General features: G+C 39.6%; 1 protein-coding gene across 1 annotated transcript in view; it reads left to right on the forward strand.

Annotated features, from left to right (window-relative positions):
* Positions 1-24,747, forward strand: part of LRMDA (leucine rich melanocyte differentiation associated) — a 1,059,156-nt gene that overhangs the window by 92,656 nt on the left and 941,753 nt on the right. The window lies entirely within an intron of this gene.

A 24,747-nucleotide genomic window follows, 5' to 3' on the forward strand; every position in this document is an offset into this window, starting at 1 on the left:
GATGGAATTAAACACACTCTAAAAAAAATTATTTGAGAGAGAGAGCATGTGGTGGGGGAAGGGCAGAAGGAGAGAGAATCCCAGGCTGACTCTGTGCTGAGTGTGGAGCCCAACATTGGGCTCAATCCTAAGGCCCTGAGATCGTGACCTGAGCCAAAACCTAGTCAGATGCCCAACCGATTATGCCACCCAGGTGCCCCTAAACAACACACTTCAAAGTGTCTAAGGGACACAGCGAGAATCAAATCAAAATTTGTGGATGCAGCAAAAACAGTGCTTAGAGGGAAACTTCTAGCTGTGAATGCATTTATTAGAAAAAGATAAAAATCTTTATGAGGAAACTAGAAGAGTACATTAAGTCCAGAGTAAAACGAAGAAAAATTGTAAAAATTGGAGCAGAAATTAATGAAATTGAAAATAGAAAACCAGTAGAGGAAACCAATGAAGCCAGAACTTCATTCTTAAGGAAGGACCATATGCCTTCAGTGAGGCTTAAAAAAAACAAAAACAAAAAAAGCCCACACAAATTACTAATAGCTCTAGTGAAAGAGTAGACATCTCTATAGATCCCATGTACTTTAAAAGGATAATAAAAGGGTACTATTAAATCTGTGACCACAAATTTGATAACCTATGTGAAATGGAGCAATTCCTTGAAAGATACAATGTGACAAAAGTCAAGAAACAGATAATCTAATAAGCCTATATCTATTAAATTAAGTAAACCACTAATAGCCTCTTTCAAATAGCACCAAGCCCAGTGGAATGCAGTCTACAAACGTGTAAAGGAGAAATACCAATTCTCTACAATCTCTTTCAAAAGGGAGAGATTCTGTGAGACCTACATTATCCTAATACCAAAATCAAAGACCTAAGAAAAGGAGACTACAGACCAGTGTCTCCCATGAACACAGATATATAAAAATCCTCAACAAAGTATTAGTAAGTTGAATCTAACAATGTATTAAATTATACACCACACCAAGTAGAATTTATCCCAGTTATGCAAGGCTAATTCAGCATTAGAAAATCAATTAGTGGAACTTATCACATCAATAGGCTAAAGAAGAAAAATCATACCAATAGATGTGGAAAAAGCATTTGACAAAATGGGACATCCATTGATAAAAATGGTCAATAAACTAGGAATAGAGGAACTTCCTCAATTTGATAAGAATATTCATAAAAAAGACCTAGCTAACATCATACTTAATGGTAAAAAAATGTACTTTTTTTTTTTTTTTTTTTTTTACTAAGATCAGGAATAAGGCAAGGCTATCCCCTCTTCTGTTTTTCAACATCCTACTGGAAATCCTAATTAATGCAGTAAGAGAAGACAAGGAAATAAAAGGTATACAGATTGGGAAGAAGGAACTAAAACTCTTTGTGGATAGACACAATATAGAAAATCTGGCAATTGACAAAAATCTCGAAGCAATACATGATTATAGCATGATTGCAGGATATAAGGTTAATGTTCAAAAGACAATTATTTTACTTTTATATATCATCAGTGAACAAGTGCACTTTGAAATTGAAAACATTATGCTATTTACATTAGCCACTGTCCTTGCCCCTGACCAAAGTGAAATAATCTAGGTATAAAATGTAACAAAATATGTATAAGATGTATATGTAGAAAACTAGAAAACTCTGATGAATATCAAAGAAACACTGAATAAATGGAGAGAAGATACTCCATGTTAATGGATATGAAGACTCAGTGTTGTCAAGATATCAGTTCTTCTCAACTTGATTTGTAGATTCAAGATAATCCCAATAAAAATTCCAGCAAGCTATTTTGTAGGTGTTGGCAAACTGATTCTGAAGTTTGTATGGAGAGGCAAAAGATGCAGAATAACCAACACAGTATTGAAGAACAACGTAGTTGGAACACTGACACTACCCAATTCAAGCATCAAATACACTTATTGTATCAAGACAGTGTGATATTGGTGGAAGAAGGATCAGTGGAACAGAATAGAGAGCCCAGAAAAAGACTGATGCAAATATATGGACCGTTGACAAAGTTGCAAAGAGAATATAGTAGAGCGAAGAACAGTGAGCAAATGGTGCTGAAATGACTGGACATCCACATGCAAGAAAAGGAAATTAGATGTAGACCTTATACTCTTCACAAAATTAATTCAAAATGGATCATAGATCTAAGTGAAAAATGCAAAACTATAACACTCCTGTAAAACTATAAAAACTCTATTTCCTAGAGGATAATATAATAGAAAACCTAGATGATCTTGGATATGGGGGTGATTTTTCAGACATGATCTATGAAAGAGAGAGGCTGGACTTGATTAAAATGAAAACTGCAAAAGACAAAGTCAAGAACCATGAGAGACTATGGACTCTGAGAAACAAACTGAGGGTTCTAGAGGGGAGGGAGGTGGGGGGATGGGTTAGCCTGGCGATGGGTATTAAAGAGGGCACGTATTGAATGGAGCACTGGGTATTATACACAAACAATGAATCATGGAACGCTACATCAAAAACTAATGATGTATGGTGATTGGGCGCCTGGGTGGCTCAGTTGGTTAAGCGACTGCCTTCGGCTCAGGTCATGATCCTGGAGTCCCGGGATCGAGTCCTGCATCGGGCTCCCTGCTCGGCAGGGGGTCTGCTGCTCCCTCTGACCCTCCTCCCTCTCATGCTCTCTCTCATTCTCTCTGTCTCAAATAAATAAATAAAATCTTTTTTAAAAAATGATGTATGGTGATTAACTGTTGTAACATAAAAAAAAAAAGACAAAGTCAAGAAAAAGACATGACAAGCCACAGACTTGGGAGAAAATATTTGCAAAAGACACATCTGATAGGACTTATCTAAAATATACAAAGAACTCTTAAAACTCAATGAGAAAACAACTTTAAAAACACGTCAAGAACCTTAGTAGACACTTCACCCAAGAAGATCTACAGATGGCACATAGCACATGAAAAGATGCTCCACATCGTAGGTCATCAAGGAAATGCAAATTAAAATGAGATACTACAACATGCCTATTAGAATGGACCAAATGTGGAACCCTGACAGTACCAAATGCTGGCAAGGATTTGGAACAATAGGAACTCTCATTTACTGCTGGTGAGAAAGCAAGCTATTACAGCCACTTTGGAAGACAATCTGGCAGTTTCTTATAAAACTAAATGTACTCTTACCATATGATCTAGCAATCACACTCCTTGGTATTTACTGAAGGGAGTTAAAAACTATGTCCATGCAGAAACATGCACATAGATGTTTATAGCAGTTTTCTTCATAATTGCCAAATACCTTGGTAACCAATAGGTGAAGGGATAAACTGTAGTGTATCTGGACAATGGAATATTATTTGGTGCTATAAAGATATGAGCTATGAAGCCATGAAAAGACTTGGAGGAACCTCAAATACACATCACTAAGTGAAAGAAGCCAATCTGAAAAGGCTGCAGATCCTATGAAGTAGGTACTATGATTATCCTCAGCAGAGTGGGTACATTGGGGCAGAAGCTAATAACTTAGTTGAGGTCATATAACTAGTAAGTTGCAGTCTGGCTCCAGAGTCTGAGTTGCTGCCAACTCCCAAACCCAGAATGTTCAGTTGGGAGGGCCTTTGAGGTTATCTGGTTTAGGGGTTGCAAATTTAAAAGCCTCTATGCAGAGAACATGAAAGAGCAAAAACAGTTTTGTGTGGGTTTAGGAATGGCAGGGCAATGTAGGAATATTTTAAGAAATGATATAAAAATGCTGTGTAGGCCAATTCTAGGTATCTGGGGAAAGTGGGTGCAGCCCCCTGTCCACCAGATTACAACTCTAATTGAGTTCATGCTCATTCTAAAGAGAAAGAAACAAACACAAAGAGGTGAGCCAAATTGTCCAAATCACCCAACCTGTCAGTGTCAGAGGAGACCTGGGTGCCCAGAGCTTCAAGTGCCAGACCCCCCTCCTTTCTCCTACATCATTGGGTTCTGAGCTCTGTGGGGGCCTCAGCCTTAAAATACCTTGGGGGCGGAACCTGATTGAGTCACTTAACAAACCCTAACTGAACTAAAATGACGCCTAAACAGGTATGTGGAGGGGTAGAGAGAAGGCCGAAACTCTGGGTCAGGTGGACACAGAGGTGGCTGAGTGAGTGACCTCAGGCCCTGGACGTGTGGGGAGTAGAGGTTGTCCGTCTGTCCTCTGCATAGCGGAAGCTCGCTCTGAGCTGAACACTGCTGCTTGGGAGCGTGTGGTGGCGCAGGGGGCATCTGAGCATCATTCTTGTCCCAGCTTTGTCTCCTTCCAGTAGTGTGACCTGGGGCAGTCATTTCTCCTTCTTTGAACCTCAGTTTTATCACTTGTAAACTGGAGCTTAGACCGCTTGTCCCCTTGCATCATGAGGGTGTCGGAGAACACATGGGATAATGTGGGTGAGAGAGCCTCATAAACGGTCAAGTGCTGTCCGCATACAAGCTGTTACTGCTGTAACTGGCTCTCTCTGGGTGGAGAGCGTGTGAGGACAGGCGCACGAACGTGTGTGCGCATGTGTCCTCCTGGAAAAGGCTGTGTCATTTTCAGGGAGTCCTTTCAAGCCTTCCCGTAATTACATGGTGGCTTATGCAGGTGTTGGTGCTAAGCTTGCTGAGCAACCAGTAATTACCGAAGGAGAAAAAGTGCTTGTACACTGGATGGAGTCCAGTTCCGCTGCCCAGGGGCCTCTCTGAACTGTTATAATCCTTTTTTTTTTTTTTTTTTTATCTCATCTGAGGTGGGAAGCAAAATGATTGAGTTGCACTGACTTGAAGCACACATAGCTGGGAGCTGTGCAGGGACGGTGGTATGGGGCCCTCCCCTTGAATCTCTACCTGTGGTGTTTAGTAACTGCAGTGACCGTATAATTTATTGTCCAAACTGGGACTCTTTTGAAAAGAAAAGAGGGAGCTATTAATAATTATGCTGGGGAAACAGGCCTAACCCAGGGCTGTCCCAGGCTGGGATGCGTAGTGACTCTGCTTGTAACACCCGGGCATCTTGGTCCAATTTCAAACCCAGGGCAGATTGTGTGATGGCAGTTAACCTCTAGCCTCCCTGCTCTGTGCTTACCACCCCCTCCACGCCAGCACCCCTTCTCCTGTCTGCTCCTTCCTGAGGCACCGGTCCCCTTCGTGTCTGATGCAGTATCAGCCCTTAGCCCACTTGTCAGTTTGCCTAAAAGAGAAGCATCTGAAAACATGGAGTTAAAAGACTGAGGAAACCAGCGATTGATGGCTTTGCTTTGGATGGGTCTCTTCTCTGACCTTTGTTTTCTCATCTGCAGTATGGGGATAACATACCAGCTTCATGGGGTTGCTTGAAGATCAAACAAAAGAATTTATGTGAAAGTGATTCATAACTAATGAAGCATTAATATAAATGAAAGTTATTTTTAAGATTATAACATAGCAACCTAAAGAATGAGTTTTTGGTAGAATTTCTAGCCTCAGGAAGGGACGTTTTTGAGGAGATTAGTGTTTTTTGGGACCCTCAACTCATATCATCTAGGCATTTACCCGATAAATAAACTGATCTTGTGGTGCAGTACATTGTGGAGACAGAAATACACAAGTCTGAATCTGTTGTCTGTGTAATTGTATGACTTTGGGCAAGATTTTCAGCTTCTCTTTGGGCTCCTCATCGGTATAAAGCTTCTCTTTGGGTTCCTCAAGTACCTATAATTGAAGAGCCTGGTGATAAGTGTGCGAGAAAATCTACAAAGCACTTAGTAAGGTGCCTCACCTTGTATAGAGACTCTCAAAACATGAACCATCCTTTTTCCTTTGTTCCTCTCTCAGGGTCACTGGGATAGGATTTGGGAAGTTGGTATAGATTACCCTAATGGAATTCTCTGTGAGATGGTTTCCTCCCTTAAAACTATGGCCTTTGTTGTCATCAGATGAAGACCTACTAGAAATCTTACTCGGTGGGATTCAGAACAGAGAATTGGAGTTGGAAGAAAGAAGATGAATAAACTAATTAGGCAGAAACTTCAGTATTTTCTCCATTTCTTTGTTAATTTTTTCTGGCTTAATTTCATTCTATCCATTCATTGTTAAATACTTGAGATGTACAAGTTGATGAAGAAACTCCAAGGAGTTTACAGCTTAGCTCATTTAATGAGAACTAGAGTTTAATTTAATGAGAACTTGTTTAAGTGTGATGATTGAGCTCAGTGATATTGGGGCTTACTGGGGGTGTGTGTTTATCAGAATCCTTTTAAGTGCAAATGACTGAAACTCAACATTTGCAAAAGTCATAGAATTTATGTAGCTGGGAAGCCCAGCACTGGATACAGAGATTTAGGTGATGATTTTACCTTCCCTCCCAGTCCGCTGACAAATCTGCAGACCACCCATGGCTTTTCAGTAGCCACACCCCCAATTCTCTGATCTTTCCAATTGAACTGGAAGGTGTGAATATTTTGGCCTTCAGAGGCCATTTGCTTACCAGTCAGTGTTCTTTGCTCTTACCTCCAGGGCTGAGTCAGAGTGTGGTTCATGAATGCCTTTTGTGTGGAACTTTGGACAGTAATATAAGCCCAGGCCTGTCACTGGCAAGGGTACTAAAATTCAACAGATTGGAATATGCAGTTTATGACAATCGGTGCCATTTATCTTCTTTTAAAGGTGAAAATGGAAATGCCCAGGATTAAATCCAGTATGAAGGATTGTGAATGGGTTGGCTAAAGCAAACAGTTTAGCCTGACTTGGAGAGCCCAAGTTTGAGATAATTTTGTTTGGAGACTTATATATATTTTTTTGGAAAGCATCAAATTAGCAAATAAGCTCTTCATAATCTGACCCCAGACCACTTTTTTCTAGGATATCATTTATTACAAACTGGCCCAGTTGGTCTCCAGACCTTGCATACCATAAATACATTTGTTTTCCTGTGTTTATTGTGTTTCTGACACAACTTACTGGGGTAATCTCTGAGGTTATTTCTTACACAGCTCCAAGTCACTGCTTATTTGGGAAGCGTTTTTGCTATACCTACAGCTAGAGCCTTTCCTTTGGATCTCCAGGACACAGACTGAACTATTCTGGCCACAGTAATTTACTGTAGAGTGTGCTTTTCTTTCTGTCTTTCTGTCTTTCTGTCTTTCTTGTCTTTCTTGTCTTTCCTGTCTTTCTGTCTTTCTTTCTGTCTTTCTGTCTTTCTCTCTCTCTTTCTCTTTCTCTTTCTCTTTCTGTCTTCCTTCCTTTCTCTTTCTCTTTCTCTTTCTCTTTCGTTGTTATTTTTAAAATCTTGATAGTAAGCTCCTTGAGGGTAGGATCCGGCTTTACAATGCCTTTTTTGAAATTGAAGTATGGTTAACATACAATGTTTAGTTGCAGGTGTACAGCACAGTGATTCAACCATTGTATATTACTCAGTGCTCATCATGATAAGTGTAGCTAACTATCACCATACAAAGTTACTACAATGTTATTGGTTAGATTCCCTATGCTGTACTTTTCCTCCCTGTGATTTAGTTTATAACTGGAAGTTTGTATCTCTTGCTCCCCTTTGCCTATTTCCCCCATCCTACCACCTCCATTCCCTCTGGCAACCACTAGTTTGTCCCCTACCCCCAGCCCCTGGCGACGACTAATCTGCTTTGTCTCTGTGAATTTGCCTATTCTGGATATTTCATATAACTGGAGTCAATGTGTGGCCTTCTGTGTTTGGCTTCTTTCACTCAGGATAGTGTTTTTAAGGTTCATTCATGTTGCGGCTTGTGTCAATACTTCATGCATTTCTGTGACTGATTAATATTTTATTGTATGGGTATACCACATTTTTATCCATTTATTGGACGGTGGATATTTGGGTAGTTTTCACATTTGGTTATTGTGAATAATACTGCTGTGAATATTCTTGTATAGATTTTTGTTTGAATAGCTGTTTTCAATTTTTTGGATGTGCACCTAAGGGTGGAATTGATGGGTAATATGGTAATTCTACATTTAATTTTTGAGGAACTGCCAAACTATTTTCCATAGCAGCCGCACTATTTTACATTCCTACCAGCAATGTGTAAGGATTCTAATTTCCCCATATCATATATATACATACATAAATATACATATATATGTACATATGTATATATACATACATATATACACATATACACACACACAACATTATAACCATTCTAGTAGATATGAGGTGGTATTTCATTATGGTTTTGATTTGCATTTCCCTAATATCAGTGGTGTTGATCATATTTTCATGTGAGCAATAGAGTTTTGCAAGCTGCAAAATAGATGAGGAAGACTGAATCCTAAGCCAGGAGGAAGAGAAGCTGAAAACCAATTTCATTTACACTATATAAATTCTCCCCAAACCTAGAAGTTGGTAGCACAAGTCCTGGTAAGCTTTAAGACCCCAGATGTCCTCCCTAACTCCATATAGCATGGTGACTACTTTTTCCTACTCTGGAAAAAGGCTGGAGATTTTTTCTGTGGCAAGAATAAACCCCAGGCACTTTTGAGGGTAGGAATTCACTACAGACAACGGGTAATTGAATGTATTAATTGAATATACACATACTAGATTTTGAGACACACCTTCCTCCCCCCCCCCCTGCCCCCAAGTGCTCACTACTTATTTGGCTCTTAAGTCTGCTCTTTACCCAGAAGCAAGGGCTGGGGAGACACTTTCTGAGAGCTAAAAGAACTTCCTCTGCAAGTTCCTCAGTAAATGACCAGATCACTGTATAATGAATCTCCAGATGAGAAGTCCTTATTTTCAGGGATTCCAGTTTTTAGCTCTCCATTCTTAAAAATGGGCAGAAATCTAAGGATTTCCTGATAGTTGTGAGAAGCCTCTAACATCAAAGATAGAGGTTAGAACAAACAACAAAGAAACTTGGAGCAATCAGGGACTATGCTGAGAAAAGAAAGCATAAAAGTAAAATTCTGCTATTAATATTCTTAGATAAAAAGAGATAATATAGTCCTGAAGTAAGAATAGGATATCCTAAAAACATGTGTAGAATAGGAAAACACTCTTGAAAATTAAGAACATAGAGCAGAAATGAGAAGTCTATAGAAGATAACTTTCTTAGAAAGTAGAGTAAGAAAAGGCAAAGAGGGGCCCCTGGGTGGCTCAGTCGTTGGGCATCTGCCTTCGGCTCAGGTCATGGTCCCAGGGTCCTGGGAATGAGCCCCGCATCGGGCTCCCTGCTTGGCGGGAAGCCTGCTTCTCCCTCCCCCACTCTCCCTGCTTGTGTTTCCTCTCTCACTGTGTCTCTCTGTCAAATAAAATTTAAAAAAAAAGAGAGATGAAAATAGGGGGGAAGAAATGAAAAAGCTCAAGAGGTCCAATGTTCACATAATTGAGGATACAGAAAAGAAAGAGGGCGCCTGGGTGGCTCAGTTGGTTAAGCGACTGCCTTCGGCTCAGGTCATGATCCTGGAGTCCTGGGATCGAGTCCCGCATCGGGCTCCCTTCTCGGCAGGGAGTCTGCTTCTCCCTCACCTACTCCCCGTTTGTGTTCCCTCTCTCGCTGTGTCTTTCTCTGTCAAATAAATAAGTAAAATCTTGAAAAAAAAGAAAAGAAAAGAAAGAAAAGAATTTCAAGAGAATTTTCCAGAACTGAAGACAGATTCTAGATTGAAGGATTCCACCAAGGGCCCACCATGAAAATAGACTTAAACCACTACACGTACATTTGAGATTTCAGAATACTAGGCACTGGAAAAACATGTTGCGCATAAAGAATCAGGACACAGAAGGCTCTGAGAGTTCCAAACAGCAATACCGGGAGCTGGGAGGTAATGGAGCAATGTCTTCAAAATTCCAAAAGGAAATGATATTTAACTAGGAAGTCTGTCAGCCAAACAAGATTGAGGGTAGGATGAAGACAAGATGAAGGGTCAATGAATCAGGCATGGAAAGTCTCAAAAATTTTACCATCTTAGGAAACAGCTGGAGAAGGTGTTGGATCAAAACGAAGGAGTACACAAAAAAGAGGAAGACATTGCTGGGAGAGGGGAAGGGCATCTCCAGACTGATAAGGAAGATTTGCACCAGGTCTGGAGGGCCATTAGCTTAGAGAGGTTAGGAGAGAAAACTTCATGAGAGACCTCTCCAGGATGACAAATATCCACCAATATCTGATGCATCTGGACATTTTGAGAGGGAGCTTTAAAAATTGGCAAGAATTTGGTATTGAACTATTGGTAGACAATTGTTAACTCCTGGGAAAACAAAAAAATGTGCAGGAAAGAAAAATCTATTTAGATCTTACACAGTTATAGCATAAAGAATATACTTACGAACAAAAAATATTTAACTCAAATTATAATATGACCACATTGGGAAAATGAAGGCAGATAGGAAGGGTCTGCCTCTGTAGCATAGGAAGAGTGAGCCATAGTGGGAAATTGACAATAATGACAAAAACCAAAAAAATCAAGAAATAACAAGATTTGTTTGTAAATTAGAAACATGGAGGAAAATACCAAAGTATCAGCCCAAAGAGATGGTGGAAGGAGAGATGAAGAAAAAGAAAGGGAGACTATGTAGTTTTTTCTTGTAACAAACCATGGGGAATCTTTTAGATTCTTGAAATTATATGTGTAGAACTTTGAAAAAGCAAAACTTAAAAAAAACAAAACCTTGACGGAAACATGCCAGTGTTATTATGGGTATTTACTTCTGCCTCTTTATACACTTTGTATTTCCCCAATTCTCTATGATGACCATATATACTTCTTAGACAATTTGAAAAAAAAATTGATGAGAATGATGGATGGGAATTCTTGGTGAATCTCCATGGAGATCATGGAAGAGATGGTGCTATGTTTGTGACTCTCTCAAGGGAGGAGTGGTTAAATGTATCGCAAAACTGCAGGAATTCGAAGATAGAAATGCGCAGAGTACCTTGGGTCAGTTGACAAGTGACAGGATGCCTGTGAGTTCTTCCTAGAATGAAGGAACCTGTGTTCTTCCCCCTTCTCTCTGTTGACCTCAGTGTTGACTCACCCCGATGTTTCCTGGCTGTGAAAGGTGTGCCCCCATTCTTCACCCCGGTTGCTGTGCCAAGCTGTGTGTATTTTGATCCTTTAGAATCTTGCCTCATAAATCAGCTTCCCTCGTTCCTTTACTGTGGGAACAGCTTTTCTCGGCATTCCCTTCCATTAGATCCTTGGTTTCAGGTAATGGCTCACTGAGACTGGGAAACAACAGGGGGCTACTTGGAACAAAGACCAAATGTTCCTCTCCTCCATATTCCCAAGTGGTTTTATTAGAAACAGAACCTAAAGACAGGCTTTGGGGATGGATCCTTCAGAAAGTCTCAAACCATTGATTGTGGTGCTCAGACCCCTTGTATTGAATTTGGTTGTTTGAGTTTCATCACTATTGGTTTTTGGTAGTAAATAGTTCACTATTCACAGCCTCAATGAGAATATCTGCAACTTGTTGAATGGCAATTGTACTAGCCTGTGTTACATATATCATCATTAATTCTCACAATCGTCCTATCAATGAAACATTCTCTATTTCACTTTTGAGAAGATTGAGGCTTAGCAAGATCCCTTCTTGCATTTGGTCACATCTTTGCTGAGTGCTTGTGTGTGCCAGGCACTGTGCTTGTCCCTGGGACTACAGTGAAGGACAGGATAGCCATGAGCCCTGTCCTCATGGAGCTCATCACCAGGGTGAACAGACAAATCAGGCAGGTGTAACAGTGTAAGTGCTGTGGGGGAAGTGGTCTAGGGGCCTGTGCATGCATCAAGGGGGGCACTGAACATTGGGGATCAGGAAAAATTTGTTGGACTGTGGAATTTGTCCTGAAGCTCAAGGAGTTATCCCCCCCAAAAAAGGGGGAAGGACAGTTGGGCAGGGGAAACCATGTGAACAGAACCCCTGGAGGAGAATATAGGACCGAAGTTTTTCTTCTTTTATAGTTGTAATGAGCATGGCCTTCGGAAGGGTCAGCAAAGGGTTTGTGTGCGAACAAACCTGAGGGCCCTAACAGCCAGACCTGGCCTAACTTTCAGACTCCCACCCTTTTTTGTTCTGCAGTGGAAGCTGAGACTGGCCCAACAATACAGGATAATTACTGGTTTTATACTAAGCCTTGTTATAAGCACTGCAGGAATTAAGGAAGAGATGGTGTTAGAACTCGATTCTCTCTGGCTCTAAAGCCAGCATTCTTCATTGACTTGTTACGTACACTGCCTTGTTCTCTCACAGATCTTTTTTTTTTTTTTCCCTCCAGATCTTTTAAGTAGCTAGCATGTGCCCAACTTTTCTTTTTTGACACATTGTTATTTCTTTATTTTCTTTTGATCTTTTGACTCCCTTGACTCATTTCTCCCACCCCCACCTCTGGCAATTATCAATCTGTTCTCTGTAATAAGGTGGTGTGGTTTTTTTCTTCTTATTTGATTCCACATATAAGAGAGATCATATAGTATTTGTCTTTTTCTGACTTATGTCACTTACCATAATGCCCTTGAGGTCCATCCATGTTGTAACAAATGGCAGGATTTCATTCTTTTTTTATATTAAATAATAATCCAGAGTGTTTATGCACACAATTTCCTTTTTATAATTTATTTAAATTCAACATATAGTGTATTATTAGTTTCAGAGGTAGAGGTCAGTGATTCATCAGTCTTATATAATACCCAGTGCTTATTAGATCACATGCCCTCCTTAATGTCCGTCACCAAGTTACCCCATCCCCACCCCCTCTCCTCCAGCAACTCTGTTCGTTTCCTACGATCAAGAGTCTCTTATGGTTTGTCTCCCTCTCTGATTTCATCTTGTTTTATTTTTCCCTCCCTTCCCCTATGATCCTGTTTTGTTTCTTTAACTCCACATATGAGTGAAATAAGGTATTTGTCTTTCTCTGAATGACTTATTTCGCTTAGCATAATACCCTTTAGTTCCATCCACATCATGGAAAATGGCAAGATTTCATTTTTTTGATGGCTGAGTAATATACCTGTGTGTGTGTGTGTGTGTGTGTGTGTGTGTGTGTGTGTGTGTGTACACACCACATCTTCTTTATCCATTTATCTGTCGACGGACATCTGGGCTCTTTCCATAGTTTGGCTATTGTGGACATTGCTGCTATAAACATTGGGGTGCAGGTGCCTGTTTGGATCGCTACATTATACATACAGTTTCTTTATTCCTCCATCCATTGAATGGACACTTAGGCTGTTTCCATATTTTGGCTACTGTAAATAATGCAAATGAACATGGGGGTGCATACATCTTTTTGAGTTAATGTTTTCTTTTTCAGATAAATACCTAGAAGTGGAATTGCTCGATCATATGGTAGTTCCAGTTTTAATTAATTAAAAATTTTAAGTAATCTCTATATCCCACATGGGGCTTGAACTCAGTGTTCCACCTACTGAGCCAGCCAGGCACCCCCTCCAGTTTCAGTTTTTTTGAGAAACCTCCATACTATCTTCTGTAGTGACTATACCAATTTACCTTGCTACCAACAGTGCATGAGGGTACCCTTTTCTCCACATCCTCACCAATACTTACTAGTTCTTGTCTTTTCGATAATAGTCACTCTGACAGATGTGAGATGATACCTCATTGTGGTTTTGATGTGCATTTTCCAGATGGTTAATGATGGTGAACATCTTTGCATGCACCTTCTGGCCGATCTGTGTGTTCTTTGGAATATGTCTATTCAGATCCTCTGCCCATTTTTAAAAATTGGATTCTTTTTTTTTTTTTTTTTTGCTATTTAGTTGTATAAATTCTTTATATATTTTGGATAGTAGCTTCTTATCCAAATACATGATCTGAAAAAATTTTCTCTCAGTAGGTTTGCCTTTTCATCTGGTTGGTTTTTCCTTTGCTGTGCAGAAACTTTTTATTTATTTAATTTTTTAAAGATTTTATGTATGTATTTGAGAAAGAGATAGTGAGCGAGAGCATGAGTGGGGGCCGGGAGAGGGAGAAGCAGGCTCTCTGCTGAGCAGAAAGCCAGATGCCTGGCTCTATCCCAGGACCCCCGGGATCATGACCTGAGCCAAAGGCAGATGCTTAACTGACTGAGCCCCCCAGGCACCCCTGTGGAGGAGCTTTTTAGTTAAATAAAGTTCCACTTGGGTATTTTTGCTTTTGCTTCCTTTGCTTTTGGAGTCAGATTCAAGAAATCATGGCCAAAACCTATGCCAAGGAACTTAACACCTATTTAGTTTTATGGTTTTAAGTCCTAGGTTTAAGCTTTGAATTCATTGTGAGTAAATTTTTGTGTATGGTGTAAGATACTGGTCAAGTTGTGTTCTTTTACAAGGGACTGTTCGGTTTCCTCAGCACCATTTACTGAAGAGACTGTCCTATTCCCACTGTATATTCTTGGCTTCTTTGTTGTAAATTAATTGACCATATCATATATGCATAGGTTTATTTCTGGGCGCTCTTCTGTTCCGTTGATCTGTGTGTCTGTTTTTATTCCAATACCATACCGTTTTAATTACTGCACCTTTGTAATATAGTTGGAAATCAGGGAGCATGATGCCTCCAGCTTTGTTCTTAGTATTGTTTTGGCTATTCAGGGTCTTTTGTGGTTTCATATAAACTTCAGGATTATTCTATTTTAATGGAAAATGCCACTGGAATTTTGATAGGGATTGTACTGAATCTGTAGATTCCTTAGGGTAGTATGGACCATATTAACAATATTGATTTTTCTAATCCATGAGCATGGAATATCTTTCCATTTATAGCTGTCATCTTCAGTTTCTTTTATTAATGTCTTGTAGTTGACTACATACAGGTTTTTCACTTCCTTGGTTAAATCTAATCTTAGGTATTTTATTCTTTCTGATGCAATTATAATAGAAATATTTTATCAATTTCTCTTTCTGATAGTTCATTAGTAATGGATAGAAATGCAGTCCAGACATCTGTGTATTGATTTTCTATCATGCAACTTTACTGAATTCATTTATTCTAAGTTTTTTTTTTATTAGTCTTTAGAGTTTTCTGTATATAATACCATATTGTTCACAAATAGTGGCAGGTTAACTTCTTTCTTGCCAATTTGGTTGCTTTCTTGCCTAATTTCTCTGGCTAGGACTTCCAAAAATATGATAGATGAGAGTGTAAGAGTGGGCATCCTTGTCTTATTCCTGACCTTAGAGGAAAGCTTTCAGCTTTTCACTATTGAGTATGACCTTAGCTTTGGCCTTGTCATATATGGCCTTTATTATGTTGAGGACATTTCCTCTATAACCACTTTGTTGAGATTTTTTTTTTAATCATAAAAGGATGTTGAATTTTGTCAAATGCTTTTTTTTTGGTATCTGTTGAGTTCATATGATTTTTATCTTTCACTTTGTTAATAAGGTGTGTCGCTTCACTGATTTGTAGATGTTGAATCTATTTTTGTATCCCTGGAATAAATCCCATTTGATCATGGTGTATGATCCTTTTAATGTATTGTTGAATTTGGTTTGCTAACATTTTGTTGAGGATTTTTACATCTATGTTTATCAGGGATACTGGCCTGTGATTTCTGGTGGAGTTCTTGTCTCATTTTGGGTCAGGGTAATGCTGGCCTCAAAATGAATTAGGAAGAACTCCCTCCTCTATTTCTTGCAGAGTTTGAGGAGGACTGGTATTAATTCTTCTTTGAATGCTTGTAGAATTCATTGGAGAAGCCATCTGGTCCTGAGCTTTTATTTGCTGGGAGGCTTTTGATTACTAATTCAATCTACTTGCTAGTAATCAGTCCATTCAGATTTTCCATTTCTTCATGGTTCAGTCTTGGTAGGTTGTATACTTCTAGGAATTTATCCATTTCTTTTAAGTTGTCCAATTTGTTGGTGTATAATTGTTCTTGGTAGCCTCTTATGATCCTTCACATTTCTGTGGTATTAGTTGTAGCATCTCCTTTTTCAATTCTGATATTATGTGAGTCTTTTTTTTTTCTTGGTAATTCTAGTTAAAGGCTTGTCAAATTTTTAAAAATCTTTTCAAAGAACTAGTTCTTAGTTGTATTGATCTTCTCCATTGTCTTTTTAGTTTCTGTTTTGTTTATTTCTGCTCTAATCTTTTTTATTCTCCACCTTCTACAAACTTTGGACTTTGTTTGTCTAGTTCCTTGAACTGTAAAGTTAGGTTTTTTATTTAAGATTTTTCTTGTTTCTTGAGGTAGGCATTTATTGCTATAACCTTCTAAGAACTGCTTTTGCTACATCCCAAAGATGATGGACCATTGTGTTTCATTTTTGTTTTCATGTATGTTTTGATTTCTTCTTTGATTTCTTCCTTGACTACTTGTTTAATAGCATGTTGTCTGGCCTCCATGTGATTGAGCTTTTTCTTTCTTTCCAGTTTTTTTCTTGTAATTGATTTCTAGTTTTATACCACTGTGGTAGGAAAAGATGCTTGATATGATTTCAGTCTTCTTAAATTGAGACTTGTTTTGTGGCTTCATATGTAATCTAACCTAGAGAATGTCCCATGTGTACTTGAAAAGAATGTTTATTCTGTTGTTTTCAGGTGGAATGGTCTGTATATAAGTGTTAAGTCCATTTGGTCCAGTGTGTTGTTCAAAGACAGTGTTTCCTTATTGATTTAGAACTCTTGGAATTGTGTATGCTGCAATCTGCAATTTTGGTGTGTTATATTTGCATTTTTGTCTGTCTCAGGCTGTTTTTTGATTTCTCTTTTGATTTCTTGTTGGTTGTTCATTAACATGTTTCCAAATGTAATCCATATGTAATCTCTACCTATGTGTAAATTTTCCACTTTTGTGTAATTTCTAATTTAATACATTGTGGTTGGAAATGATGCTTGATATGAATTCAGTCCTCTTAAATTTATTAAGACTTGTTTTGTGGCCTGACATATGCTCTGTCCTCGAAAATGTTCCCTGTGCACTTTAGAAAAATGTATATCTGGTCTAACATGTCATTTAAGGCTGAAGTTTCCTTATTGATTTTCTGTCTGGATGACCTATCCTTTGATGTAAGTGGTATATTAAAGTCCGCTACTATTACTGTATTGCTGTTGATTTCTTCCTTTAGGTCTGTTAATATTTGCTTTATATATTTAGGTGCTCCTATGTTGGGTGCATAAATATTTATACATGTTGTGTTCTTTTGTTGCACTGACCTCTTTATCATTATAATAGCTATTATTATAGTCTTTGCTTAAAATTCTGTGTTACCTGATTGAAGTATAGCTGCTCCAGCTTTTTCTTTTTTTTTGGTTGTACTTGCATGGAATACCTTTCTCCATTCCTTCATTTTCAGTCTGTGTGCTTACCTCTAAAGTAAATTTCTTGTAGGCAGCATATAGATGGGTCTTTTGTTTTTTAATCCATTGAGCCATTCAGTGCCTTTTGATTGGAGCATGTAGTCCATTTACATTTTAAGTAATTATTGGTAAGTATGTGCTTATTGCCATTTTGTTTCTTTGGCTGTTTTGTAGTTCTTTATTTCTTCTCTTGCTCTCTTTTGTGGTTTGATGACTTTATTTAGTAGTATGCTCACATTCTTTTTATCTTTTATGTATTTACTATACATTTTTGCTGTGTGGTCACCATGAAGTTTACATATAACAACTTAAATTTATAACTGTCTATTTTAAGTTGGTAGCAACTTAAGTTTGATCTCATCCTAAAGCTCAACATTTTTTCTCCCAGTGCCCATCTTTCATGTTTTTAATGTTACATTTTACATCTTTATATCTTGTGTATTCTTTAATCATTGTAATCATAGTTATTTTTACTGCTTTGGTTTTTCAACCTTCATATTAACTTTATAAGTTACCTTAACTATATATTTACCTTTCTGGTGAGATTTATTCTTTCACATGTTTTCTAGTTCCTAATTAATGGCCCCCCCTCTTTTTTTTTTCCAGCTTAAACTCTCCCTTAATGTTTTTTGTAAGACCAGTATAGTGGTGATGAACTCCTTTAGCTTTTGCTTGTCTGGGAGACTCTTCCTCTAATTCTGAATGATAACTTTGCTGGGCAGAGTATTCTTGGTTGGAACTTTTTCCTCTTTCATCACTTTGAATATATCATGCTACTCCCTGTGGCCTGCAAAGTTTCTGCTGAAAAATCTGCTGATAGTCTTAAGGGAAGGGTGTTCCCTTGCATGTGACAACTTGTTGTTCTCTTGCTGCTCTTAATATCCTTGTCTTTAACTTTTGACATCTTAATTATAATGTGTCTTAGTTTGATCTCTTTGGTTTTTCTTAATTGGAACTCTCTGGGATTTCTGGATCTGGATGTCTGTGTCCTTCTCCAGGTTAGGAGAGTATTCAGACATTATTTCTTTAAAAAATTTTGTGCCTCTTTTTCTCTTTTCCTTCTGGGAGCCCTATAATGTGAACATTAGTCTGTTTGATATTGTTCTGTAAATCCTTCAACCTATCTTCATTTTTTTTCATTCTTTTTTCTTTTTGTGCTTTGATAGGGGGAGTTCCAGTGCCTTGTCTTCAAGTTGACTGATTCTTTTTTCCTCTTCATCTGGTCTGTTTAACCTATCTGGTGTATTTGTCAGTCCACTTACCGTATTCCTTAGCTCTGTGGTATTTTCTGCCTTTTAGTTGAAGTTCTCACTGTGTTCATTCTTCTCCCCAGTTCAGTGAGCCTGCTGGAACACTCTAGAGACTGGCAGGTACCATCTTGATGCTCTCCCTGTGCTGTGCTCTGGGACACCAGTATCTCCTAGAAGAAAACTTTTACATGTGCCTGGTGCTCTGGTTTTTGCATCTCCTTCTTCTGTTTTTGTGGCTGCCACCATGGGACACTCCTTGATTGCCTGCTCTGGTGGCCAAGGGGCTTCCAGTCCTGGGTTGCACAAAACTGGAGCAGTCGGAGTGACAGTTGTTGCCAGGTTGCCATACCCAGGGTGCTGCACAGACAGCAGACTCTGAAGCACCCCTACTCACCCTAGGCTTTCTGTGAAGGAGGCCTCTTTGCTTGTCCTGGAGCTTTGACCTGAGGGGCAGGCTTCTGGTTTGGCATACATTTAGTGTCCTGTGGAGCTGTGCTCAAGGAACATAGGCTGTGGATGCCATCTGGTGCTCTCCCTCTGCTTTGCTCCAGCTTACCAGTATCCCAGAAAATAGCTTATACTTTTGTCTGGAAACTTGATCTTTTTGACTGCTGCCCAGGGGATACAACCAGATTGCCTGGCTCTGGTGGCCATGGGGTTTATGCTTGAGGACCCACAGGACTACATATATTTGTATATTTTTAAAAGCTGCTGCTCAGGGGTCTGCTTCCGATCAGCCTTAATCTAGGTGCTGAGATCCTCCCTGAAGGGACAGTGACAGGTCTTGGCACACCTTCAACTACTAGAACCTATTAAGAATATAATAGACTTCTTGGACAAGCATAAAGGTTTGAAAGATAACAAAGACCTGAAGCAGGGTTGAACAACAAAGTTCATTTCCTACATGATTCTACTTCTTCAAGGTGGAGAGGTGTTTGTTTCATCTGCTATATGGAAACCAACATAGAGAGTCAAAGAGAAGAAATGGAAGATGATGTCCCAAATGAAAGAACAAGATGATATCTCAGAAAAAAACCTTAATGAAATGGAGACAAGTACTTTACCTGATAGAGTTTGAAGTAATAGGAGTGTGCCCAACTTTAATGTTGGCACAAGAAAAATGGGACATGCATTCCCTGCCTTCAGGGAACTTACAGTCCAGCTTGGTCAATAGGAATTGACCTTACAAAAGAATTTGATACAACACAAGCCAGTGTTTAAAAAAAAATTTTTTTTAAGGAAGTGAATGTCCCTTCTCATGACCTTTTATTTGCCCCATTGTTGTCTTCATTATCATTAATATCTCCTTTTTGACCTCCTACTAGAATTTTGGCTTTTGAGTAGATCCCAAAGACCGTGAAGAAATGGGACAAAGGCAGTCCTAGTTGCCTGATTCCACAATGGTTCCAAGGCCTCAGTTTCCACTTTTTTTCCTGTGCCAAATACTGGAATTTTTGTCCTGGGCTTGCTGTCTTTGAGCTTTTGGGGCTCTGAGTCCTCAGATAAAATTTATGAGCTTTGGTGTTGACATATTAAGGGCAGAGGAAGATGTTTGGGGAAGGTATACTTTCTGCTATGAAAAGAGGCTGGTTTCCCAGAGCCAGGCTCTGTAGGTGGCAATTCAAGAAATGTCCTCACATGTGTATACTAGGGAGGGGACTGGTAGTGGCATTAATGAATCAGTCTGTATTCATTTGTTACAAAAAGTTCTTATTGAGGGCCTACTTTAGTAGTTCTCAGGATGTTTGATAACCTATAGTAATCAGATTCACTTTGTTAGAAATGCAGATTCCCAGACTCTACCCCAACCCAGTGGCTCAGAATCCCTACATTTACAGTCAAAATCTGTATTTTTAATGAGCTCTGTGCTTGAACCTGAGATAAACTTAAGTTTGGAATTTGCTGGTTTATTTTGTAGGATGCCCACTTCTAAGCACTGCAGGGTTTAAAGAACAGATTTTTGTCCTTCAAGATACTGACTGATGAGAGAGACAAACCTCAGATAGCGGACGTTAATATAAGACAGAACACAGGCTATGTTTGTTCAGGGTGCCTTTTTTTTTTTTTTAAAGATTTATTTATTTATTTGGCAGAGAGAGACACAGAGAGAGAGGGAACACAAGCAGGGGGAGTGGGAGAGGGAGAAGCAGGCTTCCTGCAGAGCAGGGAGCCTGATGTGGGGCTCGATCCCAGAACCCTGGGATCATGACCTGAGCTGAAGGCAGATGCTTAACGACTGAGCCACCCAGGCGCCCCTATAACATATTTTAATGTGGAGAAACTCACACACAAATGAAATTGATAGACCGTGGGTTGCTCTACCTCTAATTACTATCTGAATCTACCTCAAGGAAAGGCCAACAACAGAGTCTGGAAAGGTTTCGTGCAGCAGACAAAACCTTGATATCATAGGTGGAAAATTTTGAGTTACTTATAAATGGGTTCCCTTGGGTCTGAGTAAGAGAGACTTCTCGGTATACTCACACTTACTGTTTCTCCCAGTGACTCGGTTACAGTTAGTGTAAATAATAAACTATGACATTACATGTCTATATTTTCTTGGCTATTCTATATGAGGACATCACTTTCTGGAAAATCTTGGAGTGGGAAATTTGGGAAGCTTATTCTGTGGTGTCTTGGGTAAGTAGGGTTGGGATCAGGGCAGTGTTAGCGGTCTGCTGCTGAGCAAGCTCTCCCTGCCCTGTGTCATCGCTAGGAGAGCTGGGTCTGCTTATCCTGAGTGGAAAAGAGCAGCAACAATTAATTGCAACTGGAAGAGTTAGCTTCTTGGAGGAGGTGATATTTGCAGTGGACAGAAAGGATCCTCATGGAATAAGAAACCACATATTATGATAAAACATACGTGCAATATGTGCATTATAGTAGGACTCTTTATACTGCACTTGACAGGAAACTCAAATTGGCTTCAGCAATAAAGGAAATTTATTGGCCAGATGTCTGGGTAGTTTTCAGGGCAGGTTGATGTGCCATTCAGCTGATGTCCTCAAGAAGCCATTTTCAGTGTCAGACATTGTTAGCTTCACCAGGCTGATGATCTCTTAATCACCAGCTCCACGTGTGGCTTAATGAATCATTCACAGAGAACATGATCTGTGAAGGTGAACATTTGAAGTGATTCTGGTGCTCAGGTGTGAGATGCTTGTATTACAAACCTGTGACGGCTTTGTACATCTGGGCACAAAGTGTGGTGCAAGACAGGTGCACATCACACTGAGTGGACATTGACCCTCTGACTTAACTTAAAATTGAAGTTAACAAAAAAAGAATGAAAAAAGTTGTACTACTAAATTGGGTGGCACTTAAGACTCTTTCCAGCCACCCGGACTCTGGAAATATTTATTTGCTTTCTCTGCAATGTTGTGAGGGTGTTTTTGGCAGGGGTGTTCTGGGCTCATGAGTCAACTTCGGGAGTAAGTATGGAAGATGACGGTAGTCTCTGATCTTTAGCTTTTAAGTCAATGACTGCTTTCCAAAATGTATGTTCGTTCTTGGCGGGTGAGCTGACTTTGACTATCGTGTTGGGCCATGTACATGGACCCGGAATAGCATCTGAATTACGATGTCTCTTTTTTTCCCCAACCCATGATTGCTGATGGACAGAAAATGCCCATAAAACCTTGACTCAAACCACAAAATGGCTGAATAATTTAAGCTTGACTTTTTTGAAGAATTTTGAATCTCAAAATAGGACTCTTAAGGAAATGGACATGATGTTTTATTTTTTCCTCCCCTTTTAAGCTTAACTAGGTTTACACTTAGGTAATGGGGGTCAGATTTAGGGAAGCTTTTGTTGGTAAGGGCTTAAACTATGCACCGGGATTTCTCTTTCATCCACAACCTTCATTAAAAACAAAACAAAACACAAGCAAACCCAAAACCTAAAATAACTACATTTATTTGCATATCTTTGTTTGCCATGAAGGGACTTCGTTAGACCTAAAGGAGAAAAATATTTTGTGAATTTGTCTCAGAATCTTTTACTATCATTTGATAAAAGTCTTCCAGATTGGGAATTCATTGTTAATTTGTTGTTGTTGTTGTTGTTGTTGCTTTCTTTGGCCTGTTATTCTTCAATGCCTTTTCCTTAGCAGGAGTCCGCCATGATGGGGAACATTCTCACAAAGTTTTCACTTGAGCTTTTCTTCTAGCATTGACACCCACCAACCTCAAATAAGCAATAAGCCTCCTTTGTTGTCTGATTTCTTCTCTAGAATCTAAACTAGCATTCCAGTTTAGATCTCTTTCCTTTAGTTTCTTTTATTCTTTTTCACTCTGGTCCTCTTTTCACGAAGTGTAACGTCAACCATAGTTTAGAGATTTCTTATTCAAGTCAGGGGTCCCTCTGTGAAAGGCAAAAACTCAAATTCAAGTACTTTCTTTCTCTTTAATTTTCCCCTCTCAATCTCTCTTGTGCTCCAAGTGCATTTTGGGAAGAAGATGAGCTAACTAATGCCATGCCCAGGCCAAAGAACCCTGAGGTGATTTTATAGGAACCTGAAATGATTCTTGAAGAGAACTTGGTCATTCAAGGGATTTCAAAATGGAACCCTTGGGAAAATTAGATGTGCTTATTAAAAAAAAAAAAAAAAAAAGGTCCAGTGAGCATTTTGGATGAAGTTGGATTCTTTGTCACCATTGGAACTAACCTCCCTTAGGTTCCTGGTGTCCCTGCTGTTGGATAGACAAACACTGGTTATGCTTCTAGGAGGAAGAAGTGTGGTAGGATGGCAAGTGCCTAGATTAGGAGGCAGAGATTAGGGCTGTTCGGATTTACTTCTGTTACTAACTTGACTTGATGACTTTGAACAAGACCTTGAATTACTCTGTGCATCATGTAAAATGAGGGGTTGGGTTGGATAATGGATTGTGTGATGCAAGGAAAAGCCACCTCCTTGCTGTCTGACTTCATGGCTTGTCACTGGTTCAGCCGTGCTGGACTCACTGCCTCTCTCCCTCACCTGGCTTTTGCTCTTGTCAGCCTTACCATCTGGTGATGATGCACCTCATGGAGATGCCAGCCCTTCTTCCTCTACATTGCCTTCTTTTAGTCTACACAAATCTTAACTGTTCTCACAGGGCCGGTTGAAATTACTTCAGGCCTTTCCTAGCTACTTGGGTACTTAATGTGCTATTCCTCCTCAAAATTTTTATTATACTTGTCCATCCCATACTGCTCAACATAAGTACATACTGGACGACTTGCCATTCTTTTCGTAGTATTTTTTGATCTGGAAGGGACTGTGTTCAAGCCTTGCTTGACATTTAACTACAAGAACCTTGGGGAAAAAAAGGTGTCCTCATTATGTCATGCATAGCACCCAACATAAGCTGGACGAATAATAGGTGTCCCACTGATTGTTGATGATTGAAGCCTAGAATTTCTAGGGAGCATGAAAGCTCTGCTGTTTCAGCTACTCACTTAAATCAGGTTCATGTTGGGAGCAAAAGCAAGTAAAGAAATTTTAAGCCCAAACTCTGCAGGAGGCTATTTTTCACCATTGCTCTAGGTGCTTGATGAGCTTTCTCTTTCCTCTGTGTTACTTAGTTTTTGGGTGGGTTTTTTTCCCATTTAGTTCAAAGCCTTGTCAGTCCATTTTTTTCTAATGTGTAGCCTGCAGGAAGTGTCCTCTCCATCATCCAGAGACCTTCTACTTGCCGCTGTTGCTGCTTTTGACCCAGCCTTTGGGAATCATCATGAGGGTGGCAGTGTGGCCCCGAGTCTGGGTTTGGGCCAGATACATCAGGGTGTGAGTCCTGCTCTCTCTCTAGCTCTGTGATTTCCTAAGCCTTAACTTTCTCTCCCGCGAAATGGTGATGGACCTACCTCCTGTGAGACCATGCCCGTGCAGCTCTTCGCATAATGCCTCCCAGAATCTATTGTCATTATTCTTGTTATCAAAGCCTGTATTGACTACCAAATGTAAGAAAACCTGAGCCAGGCCCTTAAGGACAGAAATTCAGATCTGGACGAATGTGTATGGGATTTGCAGAGGTGATGAAGAGCGTTGAAGTAAGCTAGGGTTGCTCAGTGGCCATTTGTATTCACGACTGGTAGGGATTGTATCTTGGGCTCAGGGAGTCTAGAATCCTCAGCCTGGCATGCGGGGTTCTGCTTTTCCTCATCTCAATTTTTCTTCCCCTGTTTTAGAGGGGCCCCCGTGCTTCCCATGCCTTCTGGCCCTGCCTCTGTGCTATTCGGTGCTCATCCGGTTTGCAGCCCCTGTAG

Source organism: Neomonachus schauinslandi, chromosome 6, assembly GCF_002201575.2.
Source record: "Neomonachus schauinslandi chromosome 6, ASM220157v2, whole genome shotgun sequence".
Lineage (NCBI taxonomy): Eukaryota > Metazoa > Chordata > Mammalia > Carnivora > Phocidae > Neomonachus > Neomonachus schauinslandi.